We start from the raw sequence: 7,500 nt of genomic DNA, 5'->3' as shown, positions 1-7,500 counted from the left end.
ATTTTTTTTCTAATTTTTTTTTTAATTAATTTTACATGTGGTAAGTATGCATGACTTATACCATCCTTTGTATTGATTTATTTGGGTCGTGTCTTTTTTTTCCACATTATTAGCCTTCTTGTTCTCCTCCTCCTCCTCCTCCTGCTTATCATTATTGTAGAAATGTTTTCCTTTTTTTCTTTTTATCCTCTTTCTTTCTAAGCTTTTAGTTTCCACCAGAGTGTCGAACCGAATTTTTTATTGGTTTGCTTCGATTTGCGGGAGCACAAAAGTAATGTAGGACATTAAAATAGCACAACAAATAGAAGAACAAGAGGTATACAGGACAGGCGCTGATGTTGAACTAGTTTCATTCAGGAAAAGTGAACATGTATATGCACACGACAGGCAAAGCAGCACATATTCTTAAGGGTAGAAGATATTTGAGCTGGGATGCTGGTGTCTCCCAGCACGATCAAACCATCCGGGGCTATTGCCGCCTTCTCGGCTGCCCTCGGCACTTATCGTGAATAAAAGCTATATATGTATGATTACTTTTCCTGGATAAAACTAGTTGAAAGTGAGTGCCTGTCCTGTATACTCCTTGTCCTCGTCTTTTTTGCGCTATTTTATATATTTTACTAAGATGAACCAACAGCGTACCGTATTAAAAAGAAAAAGAAGCTAAAGTGATATTATATTTACCTGGTGCTTCTTTTCGTAATAGGCACTATTTCAAGAGTGCAAACGGGTATCTTTCCATTCATTTGTAGGGTTCGCTTATTTTCAGGTGCCGAGAAATAAATTGCTTTATTTAAATTTGATGGAGCAGTAAATGACAAGCTACATACATATCTGTCTTTCCTTTTTTTTTTTGTGTGTTATATTTTAGCCTGAATTTAAAAGTTATCAGTCTGTCGGGTCGCCTAAAATACAGGTGATTGGCATTTGAGGTTTTTTTTCTTTACAAGATAATGGTTGATTCAATTTAGCAAGTAAGCATCAATTGTGCTACTTTTTTTTTTCCTTCATCTTAAATAGAGCTAAGCAATCAACTCGACATGACGGCTACTTAATTTGTCGCTTTCTTACCGCCTGTTTTCCGAAACTGTGTGCTTTCTTTTCGTCGTCATCGACTTTGGGCTGCCGCTCCAAGTCCATAGAGCCTTTTTTTTTCAGCTATCCCTGCCGTACACCCTTGTACTTCTATTCATCGTCAGACTAATAGACAGTTATATTTTCTTCCGTACAGTTCCAAGTTGGCGGGTCAGTTTCGGTTCGGCTGAAACTAACTCCTCGGTTCCGGTTTTTCGTTCGCTTCGGTTTTCGGTTCGACACTCTGGTCTTCACCGTGCATGGCACCCCCCCCCCTTCCTTCCTTCCTTCCCTCCCTCCCTCCCTCCCTCCCTCTCTCCCCTCTTCTCCTCCCTGCAAGAAAACAAACTGTCGTTTCGAAATGTTTTCTTACTTGAACTGTGAAGGTTTTCAAGTGCATTTCCTTTCCTCCTTTATTGAGTGCACAATTCTAGAGTGGAACTTCCCTTCTGACATTGCAATAAAGTTTCCTGCACAAGGAAGAAAAACCTGCCATTTGACCTCCCTTGTGTGTGCAAATTGTCAATGTTCCTATATTATGCTTGAACATGGTCTTTTTGTCTTCCTATTTGTCGCAGAAATCATGCATGTGTATGTATGTATGTATGTATATATACCAATATCGCACCTTATGGATTAATCTTGCACGACCTGTGAAAACCACGTATCTCTGGCTTTCCTCACGTTCGATTTTCGAGCAATTTCTGAAGCTAGCTTGGGGAGATTGATTTCGCTCGCACACAATTCGAGGCGCGAGGACGGGCATGTACGAACGCCTACGTAGTCGGGACGGTAAACAAAACTTACACAAATTAAAATCCTGCGCAGATAATAAAAGAAAGAGCAACAATAAGTATGGGCGTCTTTCTTTACTAATTTCTTTTTTTTTTCTTTTTTAGGATTGTAAGCGGACGGGCTTCTTAAACGATACCAAAAATCGAGACACAATTTGACAAACGGGTTACGTCACAAGAAAGAAAATCCCACATCCTCAAGCGTGTAAAAAATGCACGCAATATCTACAGTACTGGAATTGGAAGCGCTGCCAATCTCGCGTGCACTAGCCCAAATCGCGTTGCTCCCGCTCACGTCAAAGCGACACAGACCTCGTCGGAAAGGTACGCTTTCTGACGCGGTCAACCGGTAAAAACACTATATATTGTAAAATTCTGTACTTTGGACGTGATTAATTCAGACTGCTTTGCGGCTAACTAAGCGCGCGTTCCTTCCCAATGAAACGAAAGAGCGAGATTAGAAATAGAGGAAATAATTCCCGTGAAAAGAAAGAAATTCGTCTCTTATTGAGCTTGGCAGTAAAGCACGCGACATCTCCAGTATTCCGTTTGAAAGCGTTGTTCATGGCAAGTGCAGTAGTGTACAGTGTTCGGCTCTCGCCCAGTTGAAAGCGCCAGAAAGCCCGTGTCGCCTCGCGACACGGATAACCGCTAGAAAACACGCACATTTTAAAGTCGCGTGATTTGCACTTGATTCCTCGGAAGTACTTTGTGGGAGACGAAGCGGGCGTTCCATGCCCAGGACACGGAAGAGAGAGATTAGAAATAGAGCGAACAATTCGCGTGAAAAGAATAATATTTGTCTCCTATCAAACTTGCCAGAAAAGTAAGCGAGATTTCCAGTATTCCGTTTGAAAGCGCTGCCCGTCGCAAGTGCAGTAGTGTACAGTGTTCGGCTCTCGCCCAGTTGAAAGCGCCAGAAAGCCCGTGTCGCCTCGCGACACGGGTAACCGCTAGAAAACACGCACATTTTAAAGTCGCGTGTTTTGCACTTGATTCCTCGGAAGTACTTTGTGGGAGACGAAGCGGGCGTTCCATGCCAAGGATACGGAAGAGAGAGATTAGAAATAGAGCGAACAATTCGCGTGAAAAGAATAATATTTGTCTCCTATCAAACTTGCCAGAAAAGTAAGCGAGATTTCCAGTATTCCGTTTGAAAGCGCTGCCCGTCGCAAGTGCAGTAGTGTACAGTGTTCGGCTCTCGCCCAGTTGAAAGCGCCAGAAAGCCCGTGTCGCCTCGCGACACGGGTAACCGCTAGAAAACACGCACATTTTAAAGTCGCGTGTTTTGCACTTGATTCCTCGGAAGTACTTTGTGGGAGACGAAGCGGGCGTTCCATGCCAAGGACACGGAAGAGAGAGATTAGAAATAGAGCGAACAATTCGCGTGAAAAGAATAATATTTGTCTCCTATCAAACTTGCCAGAAAAGTAAGCGAGATTTCCAGTATTCCGTTTGAAAGCGCTGCCCGTCGCAAGTGCAGTAGTGTACAGTGTTCGGCTCTCGCCCAGTTGAAAGCGCCAGAAAGCCCGTGTCGCCTCGCGACACGGGTAACCGCTAGAAAACACGCACATTTTAAAGTCGCGTGTTTTGCACTTGATTCCTCGGAAGAACTTTGTAGGAGACGAAGCGTGCGTTCCATGCCAAGGACACGGAAGAGAGAGATTAGAAATAGAGCGAACAATTCGCGTGAAAAGAATAATATTTGTCTCCTATCAAACTTGCCAGAAAAGTAAGCGAGATTTCCAGTATTCCGTTTGAAAGCGCTGCCCGTCGCAAGTGCAGTAGGGTAAATTGTTCGGCTCTCGCCCAGTTGAAAGCGCCAGAAAGCCCGTGTCGCAAAGCGACACGGGTAACCGCTAGAAAACACGCATCTTTTTCTTTTGTTAATCCCGTGCTTCTCACTTCGTTCCTTGAGAGGACTTTGTCGGAAACTAAGTGGCGGGGCCTTCCAAACGAAACCAATGGTAGAAACAATGAAGTGAGCAAAGAAGAGTAGTGTAAAGAAAGAAAATTGCCTATTATGAAGCCTGCCGTAAACACGCGCGATACCGCGAGCATTCGGATTAAAAGCAGTGACAATCTCACTTACTATAGCGCTCATTGTTCGGCTCTGACACAATTCAAAACGCATGAAACGCCCCGTGTAAATATTGGTTTACTTTGTAATAACAAAGTCGATAAACTTTCTGTTGACCATGTTAACATGAACTGAAAGTCGAAAAGAAGTAATCAGAGTCAAGCAGGGGTCAGCACGTTTTTAATAAAAAGCGAGAAATAATTTTTTTTATAGGGGTAGGATGTATGTACGTATGTATGTATATATAGAGGCACACAGGAAAAAAAGAACATTTATATATATATATATATATATACACAAACATACATACATACATATATATATATATATATAAGGAGAGAGAGAGGGGAAAAAAATAAGAAAGAAAGAAGGACAAATAAATGATACTGAATAACGAGGAGCCACATGAGTGAGAGACAGTAAGTCAGTCAGTCAGTCAGTCACCGAAACTGATAACCACAAACTATGTACAGAATGCTCTTGAAGGATCTTCTTTATACTTATCGGTGCTATTATGTGGAGGTGGGGTCTGTCGAGCGTTCGATTGGTGCGAGCGGCGTCTGACGACGTCGCCGACGCCTTTCGTCGCCGTCTCGGCCGCTGCCTCCGCCGCATGGTCGTTACAGCAAGGTACCTGCGATCTCTGGCGTCTGCCGTTGGGGTCGGTTCTCGGGTGCACCTGTGTCTTGAAAACGAATGCGAGAGGAGGGTGTTTCGGAGCGTCCGCGCTAACCGAACGGTGTGAAATGACGAGTGCGTTCTGACCGAAGGCCGGGGTGCGTCCTCGCGTCCTCACGGGACCTGAAAGCTCGGCAACGCTGCGAAGGCGTCGTCAATGATTTTTTTGGCGTACGACTTTCTGTTGCTACGACGAGAAAGAAATTTATGCGCTTCTTGCCGCGTCGGTACCGACCTCTGTCGGGGATATTCCGGCTGCGCGCTCGAACGTGCTTCATTTCTTCTTGGATTTGGACGTAATTCCTAAGCGTTGTGTGCGTTTGCGGTTCGTAAGGGGCGCCTGACGGTGGCCCCGCGTCCGCGCGTTGGTAGGGTTTTGGGCGACCCACCACGAAAAGATTACCTGGTTGATCCTGCCAGTAGTCATATGCTTGTCTCAAAGATTAAGCCATGCATGTCTAAGTACATGCCGAAACAAGGCGAAACCGCGAATGGCTCATTAAATCAGTTATGGTTCCTTAGATCGTTTCTTCCTACTTGGATAACTGTGGCAATTCTAGAGCTAATACATGCAGTGAGCCCGAAGCCCCTCGGGGCGACGGGTGCTTTTATTAGACCAAGATCAATCGAGCTTCGGTCCGTTTTGTGTGGTGACTCTGGATAACTTTGTGCTGATCGCACGGCCACGAGCCGGCGACGTTTCTTTCAAGTGTCTGCCTTATCAACTGTCGATGGTAGGTTATGCGCCTACCAAGGTTGTTACGGGTAACGGAGAATCAGGGTTCGATTCCGGAGAGGGAGCCTGAGAAACGGCTACCACATCCAAGGAAGGCAGCAGGCGCGCAAATTACCCACTCCCGGCACGGGGAGGTAGTGACGAAAAATAACAATACGGGACTCTTTTGAGGCCCCGTAATTGAAATGAGTACACTCTAAATCCTTTAACGAGGATCCATTGGAGGGCAAGTCTGGTGCCAGCAGCCGCGGTAATTTCAGCTCCAATAGCGTATACTAAAGTTGCTGCGGTTAAAAAGCTCGTAGTTGGATCTCAGTTACAGGCGGGAAGTGCGTGGACACCACGTTACGGCCCGTGCTGAACATCATGCCTGTCGTGGCTTGGTTCCCTTCATCAGGTGCCTTGCTTTGGCCGGCGCGTTTACTTTGAAAAAATTAGAGTGCTCAACGCAGGCGATTCGCCTGAATAACAGTGCATGGAAAAATAGAACAAGATCCTGTTTCTGTTCTGTTGGTTTTTGGAATACAGGATAATGATTAAGAGGGACAGATGGGGGCATTCGTATTGCGGCGCTAGAGGTGAAATTCTTGGACCGTCGCAAGACGAACTACTGCGAAAGCATTTGCCAAGAATGTTTTCATTGATCAAGAACGAAAGTTAGAGGTTCGAAGGCGATCAGATACCGCCCTAGTTCTAACCATAAACGATGCCAACCAGCGATCCGCCTGAGTTACTCAAATGACTCGGCGGGCAGCTTCCGGTAAACCAAAGTATTTGGGTTCCGGGGGAAGTATGGTTGCAAAGCTGAAACTTAAAGGAATTGACGGAAGGGCACCACCAGGAGTGGAGCTTGCGGCTTAATTTGACTCAACACGGGAAAACTTACCCGGCCCGGACACTGGGAGGATTGACAGATTGAGAGCTCTTTCTTGATTCGGTGGATGGTGGTGCATGGCCGTTCTTAGTTGGTGGAGCGATTTGTCTGGTTAATTCCGATAACGAACGAGACTCTAGCCTATTAAATAGGTGCGTGGTTCTCTGCACCTTGCACCCTTCTTAGAGGGACAAGCGGCTCCTAGCCGCACGAAACAGAGCAATAACAGGTCTATGATGACCTTAGATGTCCGGGGCCGCACGCGCGCTACACTGAAGGAAGCAGCGTGTTTTTATCCCTGTCTGTAAAGACTGGGTAACCCGTGGAACCTCCTTCGTGATTGGGATAGGGGCTTGCAATTGTTCCCCTTGAACGAGGAATTCCCAGTAAGCGCGAGTCATAAGCTCGCGTTGATTACGTCCCTGCCCTTTGTACACACCGCCCGTCGCTACTACCGATTGAATGATTTAGTGAGGTCTTCGGACCGATACCCGGAGCGGCCTTTCGGTTGCGCCGGTGTGTTGGAAAGATGACCAAACTTGATCATTTAGAGGAAGTAAAAGTCGTAACAAGGTTTCCGTAGGTGAACCTGCGGAAGGATCATTACCGGATGTTATTTGGCATCGTTTTGTCTTCTTCCTCTTGTACGGGGAATGGACTCGATGTGCGAATTTATCTGGCGCCGATCCCGACCAAGCTTGGATGCCGTCGGGACGGCACAAAAAAAACAAAACAACTGTGGTTCGGATGTGCCTTTTTCTTTGGGTGGCCTCCGTTCCTTTCGATGATGCGCCCAGCGGGAGCCCTCTGCTGCCTCGATTGAGAGGAGATTTCAAGTGCACCGGGACAATCCGCGGGTTACAAAAGGCGCATCGCCCCCTTTTTCGTCTCTTCTCGAGGATCGCCCTTTTGTTTTGATTAACGAAGAGGCGTTTGAGAAGAAGCTTTTTTTTTTGCGCTTTCGAGATGGCATGGGATGTGCCGGGCGCGAAAAAAAAACAACAACTTGTGTTTTGTCGTACTGATTGAAAAATCCAAAAACACGACTCTAAGCGGTGGATCACTCGGTTCTCGGGTCGATGAAGAACGCAGCCAGCTGCGAGACTTGGTGTGAATTGCAGGACACACTGAGCACTTACTCTTTGAACGCACATCGCGGCCTCGGGCCTTCCCGTGGCTTCGTCTGTGTGAGGGTCGGATCATATATCAAGAGAGGAGAATTTGTTTTCTACCTCGTTTTGACTGTGTCGGATCGTGGGCAGCA

General features: G+C 46.2%; 2 non-coding genes across 2 annotated transcripts; both read left to right on the top strand.

The window, feature by feature from the left end:
• Positions 1-5,026: 5,026 nt before the first annotated feature.
• Positions 5,027-6,842, top strand: LOC120847247. The gene has a single exon (XR_005717317.1). It is a non-coding gene; the product is annotated as a small subunit ribosomal RNA (ribosomal RNA).
• A 438-nt stretch (positions 6,843-7,280) lies between these two features.
• Positions 7,281-7,433, top strand: LOC120847126. Its single transcript, XR_005717204.1, has one exon. It is a non-coding gene; the product is annotated as a 5.8S ribosomal RNA (ribosomal RNA).
• The last annotated feature ends 67 nt before the right edge of the window (positions 7,434-7,500 follow it).

Source organism: Ixodes scapularis, unplaced genomic scaffold, assembly GCF_016920785.2.
Source record: "Ixodes scapularis isolate PalLabHiFi unplaced genomic scaffold, ASM1692078v2 ptg001158l_1___fragment_3__unscaffolded, whole genome shotgun sequence".
Lineage (NCBI taxonomy): Eukaryota > Metazoa > Arthropoda > Arachnida > Ixodida > Ixodidae > Ixodes > Ixodes scapularis.
The sequence above is the reverse complement of the archived record's forward strand: the minus strand, read 5'-3'. Positions and strand labels throughout refer to the sequence as shown.